The 20,217-nt window shown below is 46.1% G+C and overlaps 1 long non-coding RNA gene across 1 annotated transcript in view; it reads left to right on the forward strand.

Moving 5' to 3' along the window:
- Positions 1–19,786, forward strand: part of LOC121283064 — a 37,768-nt gene extending 17,982 nt beyond the window's left edge. The window contains exons 2-4 of the long non-coding RNA XR_005944180.1: positions 7,814–7,895; positions 18,183–18,279; positions 19,316–19,786. This is a non-coding gene — a long non-coding RNA (uncharacterized LOC121283064). The remainder of the gene's footprint in view (positions 1–7,813; positions 7,896–18,182; positions 18,280–19,315) is intronic.
- Positions 19,787–20,217: the final 431 nt, after the last annotated feature.

Below are 20,217 nucleotides of genomic sequence, written 5' to 3' on the forward strand. Positions count from 1 at the left end.
CATCCCTCTCATTTCATCTCTATCCATTCCTTCCAATCCCCCGAATGTCATTTCTCTCATGCTATTGCCATCCCATTTCTTCCATCCCTCACATGCCACCCCCAACCCTCCAACAATCTCACCCCCATCCCTCATGGAAACAATCACTCCAGCCAGGGTAACATTGTTATCGGGCTCCTCTTACCTTACGCTGTTTTTTCTTTCACTACACCAGCCCCGTTATTGCTGCCACAATCAACTGTTGGCAGCTGCACAAAGGTCATGTGCTCCAGTACTCCACGCACCCCATGTGCTTCTGCATGTGCCAGGTACTACTCACCAAATAAATCCACCAACAGACACACCCCTTAGACTGACCAATCATAATTGTCTGGACAGAGAAAAACTGAGTATTATTCGAGAAGATTGTATATATCACGAGTCCTGCCTTCTCTGCCAATCTGCACAATTATAGTACATTTTAAAGTATTTCTCAATAATTCTTACCTCCACCACTGAAAGACGGATTTCAACAAAACTTGGTACGCAGATAAGATATGGCCCAAGGAAGAACTGATTAGTTTTTGGCGAAGATGCAGATCAGGATCCTGGATTCTTTTAAAGGAGCTGTTAGCATTGGGAGAAGGGACAAATAGAACTTTTTTTTTAGGATGTTGTGGATTGTTTTAGAATGTTGTGAATTGTCTCAGCTGCTGTGGTGGAACTTGTCGTAGCTGTCAAAATGTGAGCAGAGTTTTCAGAGCAGGTTGTCTTGAGCAAGGAGGCTTGAAGCCTCCTCATTAAGATAGAAGCTCTTAATAAAAACATTTATTTTTGCAGCTCTGTAGTTAGAACATCAAGCAGTCAGGGAAAAGCCTTAAGGAAGAGCTGTATAATTTGTAATAATGTTGAGTCAACACAGAATGGCAGAGGTATGCACTCTACTGAGTGCTCTCTTCACTTGTCTAATTATAAATTCATCATGGAGTGAACTCCTTAATTTCTGAGGACCCACCACCAATTGTATGCTGTGCCTGTCTTACTTCTGTTGCAGCCAGATTTATTTGTTCTGATACGCCAAACAGATAATGTTAAATTCGGCATGAACTCCACTTGCAGGCTTAGGAATTTGAAAGTTTCACCCTTTAAAAATAAGAGTAATGGGGATTAAAGGTGATTGATTTAATTCATGACAACATCTGTCACAGCATGTTTTCTGTCCCATCAAGTTATGTAAGATATAATTTGTATAATGTTTGTTATATCCTTGCCAACTTTATTCTCAACCAGCACTTTTTTTTTTGCATTACTCTTTTCTCACATAATCTCTATGGACTGAATTTTCATTCTGAGGTCCCGCTCCTGCCATCAGAATGAAATGCGGGTCTGGAACTTACAAATGCTGGCAGCAGGATTCTGAGGATGATTTTGAAAGAGCCATCAATTTAAGTGATGCCCTGCAGGAGCGCTATCCAAAAAAAGACTATGGGCTATTCGCTGGATCTGGAGCACCAAAAGGAGGCCTTCCAGCAATGAAAGATTGGCAGCCTCACTGTCAGATGTGGGAACTGCTAAAGTATTTAGGGAGGCATGAGGGTGCCTCCATTCCAATTGCTGGCCACAGATCAGGTAAGTAAGAAGCCAGGAGGGTTAGGGTGGTCAGAGATAGGGTAAAGCAACCCCCCCCACCCCGCCGCCTTCCACCACAGTAATGGGCACTGCCATTAATGGACAGCCACTTTTCAGGGCAGAGGCCTCCAAATAGATTGCAGCTTGTGTCTCCAGTGTCTAAAGATTGCCACTGGGAGGCTGCCACAGTTTCACGGGTGGCCTCCTGATGCAATGGCATCCTGTGCACCAGTTCAAATTTTTAACAATTCTTTCATGGGATGTGGAGGTCTCTGGCTAGACCAGCATTTATTGCCCATCCCTAATTGCCCTTGAGAAGGTGGTGGTGAGCTGCCTTCTTGAACCTGTCCCTGTGGTGTAGGTACACCCACTGTGCTGTTAGAATCACAGAATTCTTACTGCACAGAAGGAGGTCATTTGACCCATCGTGTCTGCGCTGGCTCTCTGAACAACTCACTTAGTGCCATTCCCCTGTCCATTCCCTGTAACCCTGCATATTCTTCCTTTTCAAATAACAGTCTAATTCCATTTTGAATGCTTCAATTGAACCTGCCTTCACACGCTCTCAGGCAGTGGATTCCAAATCCTAACCACTCGCTATGTAAAAAAAAGTTTTTCCTCATATCACTTTTGTTTCTTTTACTACTTATTTTAAATCTGTGCCCTTTCATTCTCGATCCTTTCACAAGTGTGAACAGATTCTCCCTAAGTACTTTGTCCAGACCCCTCATAATTTTGAATACCTCTATCAAATCCTCTCTCAACCTTTTTTTTCTCCAAGGAAAACAGTCCTAACTTCTCCAATCTATCTTTATAACTGAAGTTCTTCATCCCTGGAATAATTCTCGTGAACCTTTTCTGCACCCTCTCTAGTGCCTTCACATCCTTCCTAAAGTGTGGTGCCCAGAACTGGACATAATACTCTAGCTGAGGCCAAACTAGTGACTTATTAAATTCACCATAACCTCCTTGCTCTTGTACTCTATGCCCCTATTAATAAAGCCCAGGATACTGTATGCTTTGATAACGGCCCTCTCAACCTGTCCTGGGGAGGAAGTTCTAGGATTTTTACCCAGCGACACTGAAGGAACAGTGATGTAGTTCCAAGTCAGGATGGTGAGTGGCTTGGAGGGGAACTTCCAGGTGATGGTGTTCCCATGTATCTGCTGCCCTTGTCCTTCTAGATGTTAGCAGTTGTGAGTTTGGAAGGTGCTGTCTAAGGATCCTTGGTGAATCCTTGAAGTGCATCTTGTAGATGGTATACATAGTTGTCACTGTGCATCCGTGTTGGAGGGAGTGAATGTTTGTGGATGGGGTGTCAATCAAGTGGGCTGCTTTGTCTTGGATGGTGTCAAGCTTCTTGAATGTTGCTGGAGCTGCACTCATCCGGGCAAGTGAAGATCTGGTTGGCATCAGGAAAGTGCCCATAATTAAAGGAATTAATTGCTTACCCACTGTGGCCAGGTAATCATTCTCGCCATCAATCCAGCTCCTCCATAATCCCATATCAGCAGGAACATGTCACACAGTCGGCCTGAAGGGATTTTCCTCCCATTTTCAGGCTCCCCCCACAACCCATGCCTCCTGTTCTGCTACAACGGGCCATTGAAAATTTAGCCCTATATATCCTTTGCTGCTCCTTTATATTATTCATGCTGTATCTTTGGGCGGAATCGTCCCAGATTTGCACAAAGTGCAGTAATGGGCGGGAAAAAAATGACTTACCCACCGGCCGCAATGGCAGGTTTTGGCACCGTGTTGTCCCATTCCCGCCTCATTAATTATGCAGCCACAGGAAACACGCTGTCTCACTGGCGGGCGGCCTCCAATTTGCCCACCACACCACTACCTCACCACTTCCTCACTCAGGGCACCATATTTAAACTGCAGCTGCGTGCACACACTTCTCAATGCTTGCAGCCCAGGATTGCTCCGGTGATGACATGGCCCCAAAAACTAAGAGGAGTGCCGCCTCCATATTCAGTGACGCATCCCTGGGATGACTTCTGGATGCCATTGTGTCCCGCCGCAATGTCCTCTACCCCATTCTGGCTGCAGGAGGCCCATCAGACTCACCACTCTGGCTTGGGAGGTGGAGGCAGAGCTGGTCTGTGCCAATGCTACTCACAAGAGGTTGGCCATCCAGTGCAGAAAACGGATGAGTGATCTCATCCGTGCTGCCAGGGTAAGGCAACCATCTTATCACACTAAACTCACACACTCAACAGGCCGTCACACATTCACTGGCATCTCACTCATTGCCAACTCAAGGGACGTCACCATTCTCTCTCACACACACCCTCACATCTCCATCTGGCCTAATCTCCTCTAGAGACTGCCTCCTCAACCCTCACCATCTGAGGTCACTTGCGCAGATCAACATGTGCCCCCCCCACACCCTGGGATATACCTCTTCCCCAGTACAGCCCTTGCCCTTCAGCCTCTTCCTTGACTGAAGCCACTTCTCCCCCTTCCTCAAGCAAGCCCTAGCCCTGCAGCTGTTACAGATTGTCTGGTAGGTAGAGATCTACCCGTGAGCCCCCCCCACCTAAAGTGATGTGGTGCTGCCTGTGTAGCCTGGTGCTCGTGACTTCTAGTGCTGTCTTAAGCAAGGTAGGTGAACAAACCTTGAATCCCCGAGCAAAGTGCAGTTCGCCAGATGCCTGTCACTTATGTACAGTTGTGAAACACGTCGGCATGCAACTACGCCAAGGTGCCCAGCTGATCCAGCGTGGAGGAATGATTCCAGCAAGCAGGGCTTGTAATGTATTGAAATTAGGTTTCTGACGTGTGATGGAAAGCCGGCCCGCCATTGATGGGTGGAGCAAACAATCGCAACCTGGTTTCACGACCGCGTGAGACTGATTGTTGCCTTCTTGCCATATCGTCCGTCCCCCCCTCGCCCGCCATGATGCCCAACACCCAGTGTCAATGTGGCCAGACAATTCTGGCCCTTGTGTTTTTCTTGTATGTCAAGAGGCTTTATCCAGGCCTCCTGCTTTCTCTACATACATGCTGCGCTTCCCCACCACCGCCCGTCAAAAAATGTGCCCACTTTATTCCGTCAGTGTGCTTCTCAAATTGACTCATTCCCACTTGGTGTTCATTTTCTCCAACAATCGTGCACTCCAATGCTGGGTTATTGAGTTTTGCTCACGCCATGAGGTATTGAAGGACTGTTGTGATTGTCTGCAGATCTTTGTTGGTGCCACTAATGAAATGGCATTCTCGCGAAGCACGTTTTGAAAAGTTGCATGTTCTTTTAAATTCATTCGAACAGTATTGACATTCATGAGAACTATGTTTTTCTCCTGCGGTTTGTTGTAGAAATGGGAATGCCAGGCTCATACTGAGGTAACCAATAACCCACTTGTGGTTGTTTTTTTTTAAGTACTTTTGCAACTTTAAAATGCAGATTTGCAATATGCTGGGTGAGTGCCCTTTGATAAGAAATCAGCTCAACCTGAAAGCTGCAGGCAGGGTCAGGCTGCCTGCGTTCTTTCTGATTGTTTGCAGTTCATGCAAGTCAGGGCAAGTTCATCCCTTTAACATAATCCATGGATGTTTGATCTATTTAAAACTTTACCCCCTGCTGCTGTGGTAATCCTGGCCAACGCCTTCTCATGTCGCTTGCTTTAACTCTGCTGGTTGCAATCCCTACCTTCTTAATAAGTGACCTCAAGGTTTTCTGTTGAAGAGTCATACGGTCTCGAACCATTAGCTGTGTTCCTCTCCGCAGATGCTGCCAGACCTGCTGAGTTTTTCCAGGTATTTTTATTTTTGTTTTCCCAAGGTTTTCTGGCCTGCTATCAATCCACAGATGACTAGGAGGAGCAATTGAGAGATGAGGACAATGGAATGGTGTTGGGGGTGAGGAGGAAAGAAGAAAGGAAGAAGCTGTAAGGAAAGAATAAGTGTGAACTGGAAAAGAAAAGAGAGTGTTTGAGCCATATAGGGGGAAAGACAGTGACGGCGGGGAGCATGTTGCTAGACTGAAAAGAAAGAGATGTGCAAAGACCAGCTGGCCCATCGAATGAACCCTTTTTTTGACAATGGTGTTACTTCTGCACACCAGCACCCTCACCTAACCAGGCAGCCACACAAACTCCTGGAAGAGATGACAGAAAACTTTTGCAAGTTTAGGAAGAAATCAAGGAAATTTGTCTTTGACTCCTGAAGGCAATCAGACACATTCTGAGGGATTATGGTAACTCTGAATTAGCTACTTATTTTCTATATGCAGATATTAAAGTCTGTCTGAATGCTTTCAGCCAATCTAGACTCAATGTTGCATACTGGCAGATTGCTCCAGAATCAATGACTCTCTGTGACCTTCTTAGCATCTCTCCTAACTCTATGCTTATTGTTCCCAGCCTTCTTTAGTACTGTCTGATTTGAATATGTAGCCATTTGGACCGAGTTTAATGCTTTCATTAATTTAAAGGTCTCAATCTTATCTCTTTGAAGACTATGCTTTTCTAAAGTCAGAAGTTTCAGCTCTCTGAACCTAAAATGGCGGCTGAAGGTCCTTAAACCAGATATCAATCCAGTAATTGTGCTGTAAATCTTTTCTAGGGTCTGTATATGAGGGCACCAAAATTAGACAGATTATTATAAATATGGCTTGATCAAGACATTATACAGGAAAAGAATGATAGGGCTGAAATTAGTTTTGACAGAAGTGCAAACAGGTGAGAGCAAATGGGAATCCCACTTTTACACCATTTTCAATTTTCCTTTCCACTTTCAAAGCCAGGACCTTCCTCCAATAAGCTGCCTTGGGCTTGCACAGTGAACACATGCTTAGAGTTATCCTTGCCCAACTGCAATTCTCTTTATCTATATTTAAACATCTGCCAGACACCAGCCCATCCCCCACTCTATTTAAGCTCCTTAGACCCATACAGATCTTTATATTATACAATCACGGAGTGGTTACAACACAGAAGGAGGCCATTTGGCCCATCATGCCCTTGCCAGCTCAGCTAATCCCACTCTCTTGTCTTTTCCCTGTAGCCCTGCAAATTTTGTGTCATGAACTTTCAGATGATTCATCTGATACCTTCATCCAAATCATTAAAAAAAGTGATGAAGAGCAATGGTCCGAACACTGATGCAAGTCTCAATGACCACTTCCCACTCAAATATTTAACCAGATTGGTGAGACTGGACCTCCTTTTCCAGAAGCCATGTTTAGAGATTTTGGAGAAAATTTTAACCTAAAGCTAGGTTCAAGTAGGGTAGGAGGCTCAAGTCTGAAAAGCCTGTTCCCCGACCCCAACTGAGGCTGAAAGCTGGGAAGGTGACCAACTACAAGGAAACAGGTTGGAATTTTAACTATAATAATGAGGTTGAGAGCCTCATATTTTCAGCTTCAACTCTGGCTGAACAGGTTTCCTGAGCATTGGAAGACCTGGAAGCTTCATCAAGGATTTGGCAGATTCAGGAGTTGAGTCCCTTTATACTTACCTCCTGGATCTAGGTGCTGAGGGGCTACTGCGATCAGACACCTCACTACTGACCTTCCCTATGAGGCCTCCAATCCCTCTACAAGGACTCCAAACACTCTTGGCCTCTGACCTTGCCTCCAGGCCCCGCCTCCCACTACCACTGAGGTTGCCAACCTTCCTGGCATCAGTAGCACACACAGTTGACCCCACCTCCCTTCCATCGATAGTCCCCTACTGCCCTACCCCTGATCAACCCCCCTCAAATTCCCCCTCGCCCATCTCACGTCAATTGACCTCCCCCACCATGGCATGGACTTTGCTGGCCCTGTGGTCTTCAAAGAGTTGCTCCCATCCAATTGGAAGCCAAGTCTGCCAAACAGGCTAGCTTTAGGACAGGGAACCAATAGGTGGCTCCACAGCATATGCGGGAATCCCAATTTCCGACAACTTTCTCACCCACCAACTCCTGGTGGGTCAATTAAGTAGAAGAGCAGCCTTGTGTGAATCAGGAGGGGGGAGAGAACAATATTGTGAGCCAGAGGGTTGGGAGCAATTAAATGTCAACAAAAGAAGGGAGGCAGTCCGAGATTGAGAATTAGAAAAGGAAGGATGACCAGTTAATCTGTTTTGGTAACAGTTGAGGGATGAATGTTGGCCAGGACACCAGTAGAATTATCCTGCTCATTTTTGACAAGTATCATGAGACTTAACAACACTGCATTGCCACTTACTTTCTCAACATGTATTTCTTCCAGATACTTGAAGCCCGATGCGGACAAGAAATCAAAGCATAAGACAGCTGTGAAAAAGAAAACGCTTAATCCAGAATTTAATGAGGTATTAATAGAAATTTTTTCTTTACATAATGGAGATAATGGTTTGTTTAGCTTAAAGAAAACAATTCCCAGAAAACCTCACCAAGAGTAACAAAGCAGTGACACATACATTGGAGCACAGTCATGCTGAAATCGAAAGTGCAATGCTTCCCCATAAAATATCCTAAATGTGCAGTGAACGACTGAGTAAGGTAACACATTTTTCAGACAGAAAAGCATAGAGCGGAAATTTCCATCCCGCTAGTGGCGGGAATCTTAGCAGGCGGGATCACACAATTTGGAGTAATTGCAAAAGTCTGTTTCCTGTCATCAGGAAATCAGTTTGGAATTTTGTTCTCCTAGCTTTCATGGTTGGTTAAAAGTGACTCAACCTTCCCGCTGGTCTATGTTGGGAACCACATTTTCATTAATTTGCATCTCATGAATGTTCATTAAAAGGCCAAGTTGCTGGAATCAAATTCTTCCTCCAAATTAAGTGCTCTGCCAGCAGATAAGTCTGTTTTGCTTCTGTACATGACTGGCGTGTACCTGGTGAGCTTCACTTCATCAATGACTTTGAGGTACGTAGGCGCAGCCTTTGCCTACCTTTAAGAGGGTCACAATTTGGGTGCGTGTATCATCGGCAACTCCAAGGCTGGAAAAGTGAGGCAGGGCTTATGGGAGAAGGTGGTAGGGTTGACCAGGGAAGGGGGAGAGTGTCTTAGAGAGTGGCGTCAGTAGCGTCGATGGTGGGATCCTGGTTGGGTAGGGGTGGCGTAGCTGCGAACTCGAAGGACTGGTGGGAGAAGGGAACAGTCACAGTCAGAGAGGGAAGTGGTATGTGGTACGGTGGCAGGTTCAGGATGAGAATCTGGCGGGTGAAGGCATCATCAGGTGGGTCATTGAGGGGGAAAGGACACGTGGCTCAGCTAACAAGAAGGGCAAAGGTCAGGGCAAGCATGGGGATGGTAACGGGTGTTGGCTCTAAGAGGAAGAATGGCATGTGGACGTGGATGGTTATGGGGTCCAGAGTAATGGGGGAGGGTCAAGGGTAACAGAAGTGAAATAAAACGGGATATTGGGTGGGTCTATGATGATGGTGGAAGTTGGTGGGTAACGGAGAGGATAGAAGGTGGTGGAAAGTATCTGGAAAGTTATGCTCACCATTTTTCCATTCAATATAAAATTGCGATGCCTCGAAATGGGAGGAGGGTCTTTTCAGGTAGGTGAAGTTTAAGTTCAGCATAATTGGCAACGAAAGGGACACCCTAATAATTATGAGGCAACTGGATGTCAATAATTTTAATTTGTGACCTTCTCTCTATGGTGAAGCCCACACAGCAGCAGGTTTGCTCCCGACTCATGGGTCTCATAACATCGAGATCCCAGCAAGGTGTGGATCTGCTGCTCATTCTGTGCCCTTCGCCATTGGCTGCAGTCAGCGGCAGGAATGAAGGGAGGGAGGGAGGTAAATGCCTTCATGGGGAACAGCTGGTGGAGGACAGCCAACCAGCGACTCCAAACCTGACGTGGTTGGTCTTCTGTGCTGGAAAGGCAATGTTCTCTCTATAGAGTCTCAAGGGTAGTGGAGGCAAGTGGAAAAGTGCCCACGTGAGGTTTCTTGCACATGGCTCCCATAGCATCTGGTCAAAGAGCATTGTCTCCATACACACCTGTGTAGGAACAAGAGGAACATCCATCTCTGGTCCTCCAGGATGTCCTTTAAGTGGGAGCCATGAGATGGGGGTGCCATGTCTTGACAGAGGCCAGGCAAAGGACTTAGCACTTGTCTGCTGGCTTTGAGATGAAGGGAAACCTGTAAAGGACATGCTCACTAAATTTATCACTTCAATTAGTTCACACATCCACTGAGGCATCGAAGAAGCAGGCTGCAGGCAATCCTGCCTTGGTAATGGCTCTCATCCAGATGAGGGCATGGAGAGCTGTCGTCATTTGGCATAGGGCCATGAGAAGTAGGGTCCTGAGCAACAAGAGGCAGCAGGGTTTCTATAAAGTCAAGAGGCTAGCAAACATGACCATTGCAACAGCATGCATTGGCCCAACCATGATTGTTTCGCCGGCTGTGCTCTTGCCTAGAGATGAGCAAAAGGCATTGCTGAAGGTCTCCTCATATATCCCAGAACATGGTTGCTCACATTTACGAGTTTCTCCAGTACGACCTGCAGCCGTAAGGACCTTGGAGGAATAATGCAGAGCTCCTGGCCTGCAATGAATGAATGTCTGTCCGGGTGTCCTTTAGGTATGGCACCAGGACCTTTGACCCCATGGAGCAGGTGACTTCCTGCCCACCCTGCCATGAAATTTGCCAAGCTGCTCACTCATGCATAATTATTGAGCTGTAAAGTGGAAGATTGTGTATGTTCACCCACCCCATTGTCCAGTGGGAAACATGCCGACTTCCTCACCCAACACCTGCACGATCGTCTCCAGAACGGAAAAGTCCACCCATAGAAGAAAAAGGGTAAGTCAATCCTCCTCGTTTTCATGGAACAGGTAGACAGAGGACTGTGAACAATCTTTTCTTTGGGAAAGTGCGGATACAGAGACTTTGAGATTGAGGGAAATCTAATGTTTGCCCCTATCCAGTGACTCTTCTAGGAAGCGTAAGTTTGGAAATCTGGTGGCTTGGTTGTGATGGTTCCATGCTTGAACAACATAACAGCACACACTGTTAAGGGATGTACAACAACAACTTACATTTATATATATACCCTTTAATGTAATAAAACATCCCAAGGCACCTCACAGGAGCATTATAAAACAAAGTATGACACCATGGGCGGAATTTTATGTATGATGTGCGGGTGGCGGGCCCCACACGTCAGCGCTTAAAATGTCGTGCGCTGATGTCGGGCGAGCGTGCTGACGTCACCGCATGCCATCGCAATATTTAGCTGGGCAGGCACGTGATAAAGCACGATGCGCCCCCACCATTAATTAAAGGGCTTGTTAAGGCCCTTAGTTCGGTACTCGATGCCAATTTTGAGGCGCCCATGTGATCTTCGGCTCAGCGCAATGGGCAGGCGGGTAAGTGACTTTTTAACAAACCTCATCCAAGGGTGGGATATGTGGGCTCAGAGGGGTTGTTAATGTTTTTTCTGGAGTATTTATTGCAGAAAGTGTTTTAAACTTGCCTGTGTGATTGTTAGCAGTTCAGATCGATTTCCAACAGTTTTCTCTGTACTTTGAAGCTTCAGCTCACCAGTCTGCAGACAGTAATCTTTATCAGGCCGGCAGCTTTCCGGAGGCCTCCATTTAGCCTGGGGGTATGGGTTCTGACATCTCCACTGGAGGCAGCTCCTCTGAGGATGAAGGGAGGGATAGAATAAGGAGGAGGCCAGGAGTGGATAATCAGCCTCCAGGGGAGCCATCTTTGGGAGGCCAGGCATAAGGGACGCAGGGCCAAGAGGTGGTCCAAGGTGGAAGGGGCCGCAGAAGACGCCACTATCCTGCTGCCAGGGTATACAGGCAGCGAAGCAGCTATCAGTATGACTGAGGTGCAGTGCCGAAGGAGGCTCCGACTGTCAAGGGGGACAGTGAACTATATTTGTCAGATGATTGGCCCTGAGATCTCCCCTATGCCAGCGGCTCTGAAGGTCACAGTTGCCCTCCACTTCTATGCATCTGGCTCCTTCCAGATCTCGGTGCGTGATCTCCGAATCAGCTGTCCACAGGTTACAAGCAGGTTACAGACTCTTTATTCAGACGGGCATTGACCTTCATCCACTTCTGCTGTGACCAGGCAAGTCAGGCACAGCGAGCCAGAGGCTTTGCAGCCATTGCTGGCTTCCCACGCGTCCAAGGTGCAATAGACTGACAACATGTGGCCATCAAGGTGCCAGCAAGCGAGCCTGGTGCCTTCGTCAACAGGAAGAGCTTCCAACTCCATGAACGTGCAGATAGTGTGTGATCACAGGATGCAGATTCTGCAAGTTTGTGCAAGGTACCCAGGCAGCTCCCATGACGCCTACATCCTCAGACACTCCCAGGTGCCGGGTCTCTTCAGTGCTCTGGCTTGGCCGGATGGATGGCTGCTGGGTGACAAGGGCTATCCCTTCAGAAGGCGGCTCATGATGCCTCTCCACCATCCAATATCAGAAGCTGAGCAGCGGTACAATAGGAGCCACGGCACCACAAGGGCTGTGGTGGAGAGAGCCATCAGTCTTCTCAAGATGCGCTTCCATTGCCTGGACCGCTCAGGGGGCGCACTCCAGTACCCCCCAGATCACGTCTCAGGGATAGTGGTAGCATGCTGCGCTCTGCACAATCTTGCGCTGGAAAAGGGGGATGCTGTTGAAAATGAAGACCTTGATGCAGTGGATGAGGCCTCACTTGATGAATCCAGCAGTGGCTCAGAGGATGAGGAAGCACAGGGCATTGATGAGGGGCAGCACACCAACCCGCTACTACATCAAGGAGGCAGGGACATCTGGGACACTTTAATCCAATGAACCTTCAGCTAGCTCCAGACACATGGATCTGCAGGACCAGCATTGCCTGGCGCTTCCAAACGTGGCACTTAGGTGCTACATCTTCCAACTCATCAGCTGCAACTAAGGGCTTAGTACATAAACATCAATGTCCACTCAAACACTCATGATATATCTGTGAAACAGACAAATGCAGCACAAAGGAAACACCCTCAGCAATGGTTACAAACATGGACTTTATTATAACCAAAAAAATGAATAAACATCACTCTGACGCTGAGAATCAAACATTCCCTAATCTAGGGCCAACACAAAATCACCGGTGACAAACCCATGGAGTGCCTAGCGTGCCTTATGTTTACGTTTGCAGATGCTATGTCTGGGTGCCGCCTCATCGCTCGGAGTGGCTTGTGAGAAAGCCTGCTAACTCTGCTGTCCTGTTGGCCTCGATGACCTTGGTGGCCATCCTCTGGCCTGTGGAGCCTGTGATGGCCCCGCCTGAAGGGAGTGGCCAGTTCCAGAACTGGCACCTCCCCAGTTGTTGCAGCCTCAACGGATTCAACGGTCACTGGCAGAGGGGCGGAGGAACTGCTGCCCTCATCTGGAGTGCTGTGAGAGGAGCTCGCAGAGATGATAGGCAGCTACTATGCCAACTTGAGGTCGCCTTGGACCTTCCTGCTCACCGCACGTGGATGGGCACTGAGCGGTGACACTTGGTGCCCAGAACATCTCCCACATTGCCAATGACCACCTGTGGGCATTAGCGCTGTGAGGGCTTGCAGTTCAGAGCGTAACCCAATCAGATGATTATCAATCTGTTGGAAGCCCCTCTCCATGAGAGTTGCCAACTCACAATGGAGGAAGCCTGAAGCTCTGTCCTGTGGCTCATGCCATCACTGACACTCTGCCTGGAATCTTCCACCACAGAGACCAAGTGAAGCACACTCTCATGCAACTCTGCCAGATGCTCCTGCTCACCCTGCCGCTTGTCCTGCAGCTGCTGCATGGCTGACATCTCCAGAGGCACATCATCACTGCCCGACTCAGCATGTGCCTGATCCCCTGCAGACCTCCAGCTGTTGGCGCCATCGGCACTCTGTCTGTGCCATCTCCTCCAGCGACTGTGGTGCCCTCTCCACTGTGTCCCGGGACACTATCCGACATTATAATCCCCACCAATGTGGTAGTCGCTGCACTGATGCCTGGTTCGCTGAAAGGATGTGACGCAAGTTGCAAGTGATGCCCCTCAGGTGTGGAGGGGGGGCTCTGGACTTGTTCCTGGAGGCCATGCAGTGGTGATGCTGAAATTAACCACAAAGACAGTGCATCGGTTAGCGTTCAGGCAGTAACATCATTCATTCCTTTCCCCCCCAGCCTCATAATGCGCTCAACCTTCAAGAACCTAAGGAGACCAACATTGGTTGGGTAGTAAATAGTCAAGAGGAGGCCCAGACATTACACACGCATACAGACAGGCTGGTCAGATGGCCTAAGGAATGCCACATGGAATGTTATGTAGATAAGTGTGCGGCTAAGCACTTGGGCAAGACAAACAAGGTACAGGAATGAGTAATGGTAGGACCGTGGAAAGTCACGACGATTACAGGGACCTTGCTGGACCGACCCGTTAAGGTAGCAGAACAGGAACATAAGGCACTTAACAAGGTCAAAGCCAGACATGCCTTTATTAGCCGAGGAATAGAACGTAGGAAAAGGGAGGTCATGTTGCAAGTGCAAAAAATGCTGTTGAAGCCACAGCTACAGTTCTGCATTCAGTTGTGACCTGTGCTTCATGGGAGGTTTGGCATTGGAGTGGGGAGAGTGCAGAGGTTCTTGCCAGGTTGCATTCTGGCCTGGAGAACTGGAGTTATGAGGAAACATTGCAAACACTTGCGACATTTGCCGTGGAGCACAGGAGATTGACAGGTCACGTTATTGACCTTCATACCATTATGAGGGGCATAGAATGGGAGGACAGAAGGCAACATTTTCTCTTGGCGCAGGGATGATTAATTTGTTGGCATTTATTTAAGTTGAGTGCCATGAGGTTGACAGGTGAGGTGCTGAGCACCTTTTGGACAGAGTAATGTGGGACGCACTGGCTGAAAGGGTGGTTGAGGTACAAACCCTCCTAATTTGCAATAAGTCTTTGGATGTGCAGCAGCGATGCCATGGCATGTTAGGCCATGAGGATAGTGGTCACAAATGGGATAAGGCAACTTTGGAAGGTGCTAGAGACGCACACGCATCCTCAAGGATCTGAGGGACCTTTGTGTATGACCCACACGTCTTACTGTATCAGTCTGCGAATGAGCAGTGTTGCTGCATTAACAATTGCAGCAATCATCAGTGCTTTGGATGGTGAGGAGACAGAGTGGATGGGACTGTGGGCCTCAAATACCTGGCCGCTGCGCCCCAGCCTCACCGACACCTGTCAACCTGGCTGCTTGCCTCCTCCCCAGCTCCATGGCCTGCTCCTCAAATGTGGTTACGTGCTGCAGCATGGCGTGCCCACCACCAGTCCGCAAACACTCCTGGCTATTGTGCTCTGATTTTGCCTGCAGAACAGAGAAGGGTATTTATTGGGGCTGATTGCTCATGGACTTTGCACACGCACGCCGCATCCCAACCACAGTGACCCATCTGAGGCCTCCAGCGGCTCCTGTCCACATGACTGGTGATCAGTCCCCAGAAGATAATACAGCTGGTCCCAAACCCCTCCCCCAACAGCCACCTTGGACACATTCGGCGTCCATCACTTTGAATAACACATAGGTCTTAGCGCCCATGGCAAGGAGGCACAACTAGGTGTGGCGCCAAGGCCAGCAGATGGCTCTTGGCCGCGACACCTTGAGGCTCCTCTTCCACCATCTCATCACCATCAATAAGACATGTTGGAGCTCTGAGTATGTGTCTAGCTGCCTCTCCTGCAGGTTGTCCCCAGCCTAACAAACACCAACATATGCTGCGGGGAGAACCCATCTTCTCCTCAATGACTAAGGCTGATGCAAGCAAGGTCACTATCTGTTTGCCCACCCAGCATGCGCCAAATGCCCAATGCAGTAACGACACTAAGACGTGGGGGAGGTGGGGGGGCCTCAGAGGCTAAGGCTACCTGCTGGGTTAAATGGCCAAGGCTGACAGGGTGGAACAAATCGTTGAAGCGTTTGTGGCACTGGGTTCCTGTGCACTGCACAGCATCTTGAGAGCTCACTACCTCCGCCACTTCCTGCCACGCCTGCTTGGTTATGTGGGGGGCCCTCCTCCTTCCATCCTTGGGAAACAACACCTCCCGACGATGTGACACCTCTTCGAGGAGGGCAGCAAGGCAGGCATCAGAGAACTGAGGGGAACATTGGCCTCCCACTGGCCTACACTGCAGCCTGCCCCCCTCCTCCTCTGCCCTGCCCTCCTCTAGAGCCCACTGTGCAGACTGGTCGCTGGCCACGGTGAACAGCCTAAAGGAGGCAGCCTGGCCTTTCTTTATGCAGACTGCCGGTTCCCCATTGAAACCCACGGTCTGTACACGCCCACCGCACATTTGAAATACCCGCTGTACAAGGGAGTCTACAACGCGCTGGTCGTAATTGGCCCGCCCGCGCAAAATGGCAGCATGCCCCGTTTCGCCGGCGGAGATTGGCTACGCGCCCGCCGCTGATTGGGTTGGGCCCACCGCCAGACAAGCATAAAACTCTGTCCCATGTCAATGAGGAGATATTAAGTCAGATGATCGAAAGCTTGGTCAAAGTGGTAGGTTTTAAATAGTGTCTTAAAGGAGGAAAGCGAGATAAGGAGATGGGGAGGTTTCGGGACGATATTCCAGAGCTTGAGGCCTAGGCAACTGAACGCAGGGCCACCAGTGGTGGAGCGATTAAAATCAGGGATGCATAAGAGGCCAGTATATTTTGGAAGTTTGGAACTGGAAGAAATTGCAGAGATTGGGAGGGGTGAGGCCCATAGAGAGATTTGAAAACAAAGATGAGAATTTTAAAATCTAAACAGTAATTGACTGGGAGTCAATGTAGATTGGCAAGCGCAGGGATCATAGGGGAATGTTACATGGTGCAAGTTAAATTATAGGCAGCAAAGTTTTGGAGCACCTCAAGTTTACAGAGGGTAGAATGTGGGAGAGCAGCCAGGAGTGCATTTAAATAGCCAATGTACATGAAGAATGACCACTTAGGGAAGGGCTGCTGGCTCATGTGGAATAGCATCCATTACAATTCACAACAATTAAGGAAGGGAGGCAGCAAAATGGACCAAAATTGGATAAAATTCAATTTGAGAAGTAACAAACAAGATTGCATGGTGCAATTATGTAAATATTTCCATCTGCCCTTTGAATATTTTTTACCACAAACCTTGCAGAGACCTTTAGTTGTGGTAGCAATGTTAGACACAGAGTTAAACCTCCTTATAATCTGCCACAACAATGGGATCAATGGTCATCTTGGACCTTAGTTGGGAAATGCAATTGAGGTCAGTTCTGTTGGATTTCCAGTATTTCTGGACCCCGCTCTATCTCCCAGTCAGGTCTGGGGATGTTGGTAGAATCTTTTGCTCAAAGCAGGTGGGAGCTTCGTCACCCTATGGAAGAGAGATGGGCAAGGTCAGCTTGACATTTTCCAAACCATGGGAAAGCATGACACCAAATCCTCAGCACACCCATTAAAATGTGATATAAAAGAGGCCTCAGATGGACCCGTAGGGAGGGAGTTCTTTAAAGACCCAAAACTTCCAAAGTAAGTGAATAGGGGCTTTCAAATATCCTTCTTGGATTTATTTTCCAAATGACTTAATGATTTGTGCCCCAGGACACTATGAAATCTTACTGTTAGAAGAATTCCTTTCACCCCTTGATAGTTATAGATATGATTTTGAATAGCGCTGTGATCACCATGATCTGAGCATGCCCAAGGGCCAGTGTGATGCTATTTTTTTAATCAAGATGGAAGTTTAATTTTGTAGTGATTGTAGCTTTAAGACTTGTTGTACTGTGTAGTACTATGTGACAGTGTGAATGAATCAGCCCGAAGCACGGGAAACCTTAGGGATGGAGTTTGTGTCTAGTTGTGTTTCTTGATGGAAGCATGTAACTGCTGTCAAAGCCCTGTAAATAAAGTCTGGAAAATCAAGTCTATAGCAGAATTTAATTACCGTATTAGAGCATTAGCAGGTGAAGTTTCAGAACTTTTGTGAGGCTAATTTGGAATAATGCCTTTTGATCAGCTCCTGTAGTTTGGAAGAACTCATTTATACTCCAAGTTGATAAAAGCTAATAAACATGCATCAATTTTCATAATTTAATTGAGCCATGTATAAAAGGTTAAGTGTATTGCATCTGTAAATCAGCATTGCGCTGTTGGAGACTGTACAGTCCATTGCACAATGTTCTATTTAATCGCAAGTTCTTATGATTGATTTCCCTTCCATGAATACTTAAATGTATATTAATTATAATTAGCAAACTGCAGATAAAATGATCCAATATTATTCCACAGGAGTGATAAGCAGATAATTTGAATGCTTCTATCTTGCAACAAATTGATGAGAAAATACACAGAACATCTGATTTGTATTTTAAAGAAGCTTAAACTAGAGGGTTATTAAATATTCATTAGCCTTATCATTGAGTCAACAAAAGACTAAGGGTTAGATTTCCAAATTCACCAATACCTGGTAAGGTGGTTCTTCCACCCAACTTTCAGTCTATTTGAATGAAAATTGTCAGGTCATATAAAAGAGGAATGAGCTGCTCAGCCCAGTTATCAACCAGATGGTCACAATGAGAGAATAACCATGAATTTCAATCAGGATAAAGAGCATAAGATTAGAAATTCATATTTTTTTTAATACAGGAATTTTGCTATGAAATCAAGCAAGCTGATTTGGCAAAAAAAACTCTGGAAGTAACTGTTTGGGATTATGATATTGGAAAATCAAATGACTTCATTGGTAAGTGAGTTTGACTAAGTATTTTAGTAACTTTTTTAATTAAAAAAATTACAAGTTTAAGATGTTGGGTTGAAGACACATGTCCAAATAAATTTTTAGTGAGGCGACTCTCCATTCAACTCATCTACTTTAGTTCTGTAATCATCATTCTCCCTTAAACGTTTCTACTCCAGACATATCTTCGATATTTGTTTTGATACTTTTTTGTGCAGTGCCTTCCTTCCTTCCCCTGTATCACTGTGCAGGAGCACAAGGATTTGCATAAGTAGTTGATAACCATATTTGTGTGTCTAATACTATTAGTCCATTGATTTAGATACATGCTTTGTGTACAAGTAATTTGTAGATTTTCTGCTGGGTAGCAAAATAGATTTCTGCAATTAGTCTCCTAAGTTAACAATACCTGCTTCCTATATTTATTACTGAAATCTCTGTAATGCATAGGTGACTCTTATTCTACTCCAGAGAACCCATGTGGTGAAGGATATAACTGGAGTCAATCTTTAAATAAGTTTAAAAGATTTTATTTACAGAGATGTACATTACAAGCATAGTTTGTCTGTTCCTATTCATTGGAGCATTATGAGTTGAATTGGATTAATTGAATCCCCAATTAATGTCCACCACTTGAATACAATTAAGCACAATTAATAAACAATTAGCTCTGCAGAGGTACTGGACAATGCTGGTGGAACCTATGCAAGACATATTAAAACTAAACATTCTGAATTATTAATGCAAAATATTAACTACATAATCTGAAAAATGTCTTTTGATGATTGTACCTTTGTGGATTGCAATGTCATTTTATATCCATTTCGTAAATGGGGAATGGAATCATTTTGCTTTATTCTAAGATTGTGATGATGTGGATTTTGAATTCTGTATATTTTTCCATTTCAACCTTGTCTTATCACTAGATATTCAATTAGCCTGTTTTTCCTTTTCTTGCCAAAAAGAAAGCTGCATCATTTTGAATTGTTTATTTTCTAGTTCGCAGAAAATAGATAACCACCCTTACAAATGTTCTGTTTAGGTGGGGTGACGCTTGGAATTAATGCCAAAGGTGAACGTTTAAAGCACTGGTTTGACTGTCTGAAGAGCAAGGACAAGAAAATTGAGCGCTGGCACACATTGACCAATGAACTCCCAGGATCTATTCTCAGTGATTGATGCCAGATGTCCATTGAGAATCCTGCTCTGCAACTCAGCACATGACAAGTGAGGTTCTCTCCAAGAGCAGACATAAACAACTGTTGCCGAAAAGTTGGGCCTTTTGCACTTTTCGTTTCAGAACCAACACTCTCTAGGCCTCTTCACGGATACCTAACTTTGCCTGGTAATCTTGTGGCTTACATATTGGCTTATGTACATGTTTACATGCATTTGTGTATCTGAGCACTTGGGATAAATATCAGAGCTGTACCTTTGGATGACTTTTTATAATTGGTGTAACACCAAGAAGTATCCATTTTTGATGATTGATACTTTTAGTGACCCAGGCCAAGCAAATTATTGACTGTTTTTGGGATGTTTAATTTTTATTACCTCAAAAGTGAAAATGTCTGAAGTATTTAAATATAGATATCCTCTCTATTGCAGAATTGAATCAGTTCTAAAAGGAGTAGCACAAAGTAATGGGTTCTCTCCTGCATTTAGTATTATTTTGAAGAAATAAAGTACTTTTGATACGGTACTGGAGTATGATGGCCATAATGGTGGCCAATTTTCCAGAGGCTTTAATTACTTTATTGAAAGCTAATCTGGTTTAGGTAAAGCTTGTCAATATTCCAAAAAAAACAAATTGACAAGTTTAAAAGGAAGCTAAAAATAGCACACACGACATAAATGTAGCATGGTTCATATTTTAATTGTTGTATTTTCGTCACTAGAATTTGAACAGGAGGCCTAGGCTTTTAAAGGACTAGGTTTTGATCG

The sequence above is a fragment of the Carcharodon carcharias genome, chromosome 10 (assembly GCF_017639515.1).
Source record: "Carcharodon carcharias isolate sCarCar2 chromosome 10, sCarCar2.pri, whole genome shotgun sequence".
Lineage (NCBI taxonomy): Eukaryota > Metazoa > Chordata > Chondrichthyes > Lamniformes > Lamnidae > Carcharodon > Carcharodon carcharias.